The following is a 3,986-nucleotide window of genomic DNA, read 5'->3' as shown; positions in this document are numbered from 1 at the left end:
TTTATTTATTTATTTATTTATTTAGTAGAACCAGAGATTGAACTCCGGCCCTTGCGCTTGCCAGGGAAGCACTTATTCCACTGAGCCATCTCCCCGGCTATTCACCATATTTATTTTAGTATCTTTTATGAAGACATTCAGGAAAGAAAACTTCCAGAACTATGTCATTAAGTGGCAAGAACAATGGGATAAGTGTGTTCAAATTGAGGGGGAAGTATTTTGAGGGGCATCATTGGCAATGTGTCTTTTAGTGTCATACATTGTTAAAATTTAAACTTTCACTGTATAGTTTGGTCACTCCACATTTGTTATTATAGTGCATGTTACAGTTTTCCTGACCATGAGCATTCAGCCCAAGGCTCAATACCAGGTACTGGAAGGAGCCCCTCGGTGGTGCAGGGTGTGGGACATCTGTAGCTGTTGCTTTCTTTGGTTTTCACAACCCCATGCCAAGGGTGTCCAGTAGATTTTGTCTCATTTCAGGTATAGACACTCATGTGGGAGAAGTTTGTCTGAAGTTATAAGAGCCTAGGAACTCAGGTGCTGTGCAGGGCAGATAACAGGAAAAACATTGCCTGGGGCCCCTACATAGCCACTTGTCTTGGGACATGAGATCCCTGATTGAGATGAGGGTACTTATTCTTACTTCCACCCAGTCTGTCAGCCACCAAACACTCCAACATCTGAATGTGTTAATTTTTCATCACTTCCGTTTTCTTTACACAGGGATTGACATTTGCTACAGCTCCTGGCCAGATTTTGGTTTCATGCATGCAATGTTAATCTCACCTTAAATGCTGCCTCTACTGAGAGGACCTCCTTGAGCAACCCAGCTCATGGGCTCCCATCACACTGTCTGCATCACTAGGTTTATTCTATGGCCCTGCTGGGGTTTGGATCTTAAACATCTCCCAATGGCCTGTAATTTAAAGACTTGGTCAACAGCACACGGTGCCTCTGGGAAGTTGGCAAGACCTTGTGAAGATGAGGCTTAGTAAATGGAAATTGGGTCTGGGAATGAGACTGTGTTATCATTTTTCTGTCACTGGGCTAAGACACCAGACATCTGTTAATGTAAAGGAGGAGAGGTTTATTTTGGCTTACAGTTTCAGCACAGGATCAGCTAGCTCCAAAGCAGAGATAGCAAAGCAGCAGGGCCTGGCAAAAAAGCTATTTAACCCACAAGCAGCCAGGAAGCAGAGAGAAAAGAGGAGCCAGGGATAAAAAGACACCCACTTAAGAGGAGCAAATTGCTTTGGGGCAAAGATGGTATCGTCTGTATTTCCCCAGTGCCTAAGGCAGACAGTTCCTGGTCCTCAGTGAGAATTTGTGATATTTTTAAAAAGTTTTGAGCCATGTGTAGCAGCTGGACCCAATTTGATTAATTTACTACATTGTGGAGGATAAAGAAAAATCACACTTTCCATCATGTCCCTCAGCCTTCAAGTCAGATTTAAAATTGGTTTCTAGAGAAATTTGGCCCAGGATGGCACTGAACATATTTTTGTGGATCCTCGAAGACAGCCTGATCTGATAGAAATATGACCCTAGCCACATATGTGGTTTCAAATTTCCTACTGGCTGTCCTAAAAGAGGGAAAAAGTACGTTAAATACAATGTTTTATTTGACCCCATATAGTAAAGAAATCTTCATTTCAGTATGCAATTAATATAGATATTGTCATTGACATATTTTATAGTTTTTTGGCAATACATCTGAAATCCAGTGTGCAATTTGTACATTTATACCACATCTCACCTCATATTAGACAAATTTGGAGTTCCTTGGAATTGTATGTGACTAGTGGCTATGATACAGGATAGAGCAAATTTAAAGGTTTTTGTGAGATTGGAGATTGTAAGAAAATATATGCAAAAATATTCTGTTTCAGAAAATAAATATTTTGGAACATGCAGTGTGTTACTCTGTTCTCTGCTGGAAGAGTCCTCTGAAATTGTTAGAGTAATCTCATTCCCAACAACCTTTAAAGAACAGAGGCAAATAGAAGTCATAAAATACACCCTTCTGTGTTAGATTCCCAGTGACCCACCTCCAACCAGGCACCAACTCCTAACAGTGCATCTCTCCATGAGCTCATCAATGGATTAATCCACAGCCATGATTACAGCACCTCATCACCCAATCACCTTTCCAAAGCCACCTCTGAATACTTAAAATTTGCATGGAAATCATAGGTCTAAACCATAACAGGAATATTGGGATCCTGGCCTCTTCCTCTCTGTCTGCTTCCCAACTTCCATGAAGCAATTAACTTTGCTCCACCCTGTAATCTCCACCATGATGTTCTTTCAAAACAAAGCCTACTGACCATGGACTAAAACCCTGAAACCATAAGCCAAAATTGTTGTCCCCTTCTTTCAAACTGATTGTCTCAGGTATCTTGTCACAGCTACAGAAAGCTGGCAAGTGTAGGTCCACACACCATGATAGTGCCCATTTACTTGTTTAGTTGCTTGTGATTCTGTGTCCCCACCAGCACATTAGTTATATCAGGGCAGAGCCATGGCTTCCATCTCAACCGCTGAATTCCCAGGAGCTGCAAGCGCTCTGTGTCCTAGGTGCTCTTCAGAGATGAACAGCTGCACAAAGATCAAATTCTTTCACATGACCCATGGGATATATACATGGTGCACCCTTGCTGGGGGCTCTATAATTGGGCCTTATACCTCTGTGCTAACCAATAGAAATATACTTTCAATTGCAGGTAGGTATTTAAAGGATGGGAAAGAGAAGGAGAAGATGGAAGAGAACAAGAGGAGAGAGCAAGAGCATGAGAGAGAGAGAGATAGAGGAAAGAGAAAGATGGGTGGAAGAAGGAGAAAGAGGGAAGAGAAAGGAGGGAGAAGAGAGTGGCAGGTGAAATTAATTTTCAGAATTTATTTTCCTTGCTGTAAAAGGCTTAAGTCAACAACTTCCGACATTGCCAGTCCTATGGATAACCCACTACTATTATGGACTACTGGACTGTATTGGAATATTTTGCTGAATTTGTGCACTTACAATATTTAAATGGCAATGGAATAACCATCTCTGACCAAACTAAACAAAAAAGGGATATAAATGAAAGACCATTTTGTAGTGAATATAATAGTTAAGATAGATATACAGCTACTCTCTCTTAGTTCAATGAGAAGAAAGATTTGTACAATAGTATTTGGACAGGATATCATGTCTGCATCTTGTACTATGAATAACTACTATGAAGATAACCATATGCAATGTATTAATTACTATAACTGTCCTACTAACCTGTTTTGAAACTGTCTTATTGCTATTTGTTTCTCAATAAAATTAATAAAAAAGAACTAAAAAAATAAGAAAAAAGAAAAAAAATTATTTTCCTTTACCTTATATAGTAAAAATGTTATCATCTTACTGTATAATCAACACAAAGATTATTAATGAGCTATTTCATCTTTTTTTCTACCTCAAGTCCTTCAAATCTGGTGGGGTTCTTACATATATAATACTTCTCAATTCTTTTTTATTTTTTTCCATAATTTTATTGAGAAACAAATAGCAATGGGATAGTTTCAAACCAAATTGGTAGGACAGTTTCAATAATTAACACATTGCATACATTCTTCCTAGTGGTTATTTGCTGTACAAGATGTGGACATGATATCCTATTTACAAACACCATTAGAACAAATCCCTCTATTCATTAAGAGAATGTAACTATATATCTATCCTAACCACTTTGAATATACAGATACAAAATGGACATTCATCTGTATCCCCTTTTTTTTTGTTAAGTTCCATCATTTAAATACTATAGGTGTGTAAACTCAGCAAAATATTCTAAAAGTTCAGTAGTCCATAATAGTATCAGGTCTTCCGCTTGACTGGCAATGTCAGAAATTGTTGACCTGAATCCCCTACAGCTCAACATAACAGCATGGCTTTACTTCTTATACTTCGTTTTTATACTTTTCTGCTGGATGGTTAAGACCAAGGTAAAGCA

This window comes from Octodon degus, unplaced genomic scaffold (assembly GCF_000260255.1).
Source record: "Octodon degus isolate 3935 unplaced genomic scaffold, OctDeg1.0 scaffold00083, whole genome shotgun sequence".
Taxonomy (NCBI): Eukaryota; Metazoa; Chordata; class Mammalia; order Rodentia; family Octodontidae; genus Octodon; species Octodon degus.
The sequence above is the reverse complement of the archived record's forward strand: the minus strand, read 5'-3'. Positions refer to the sequence as shown.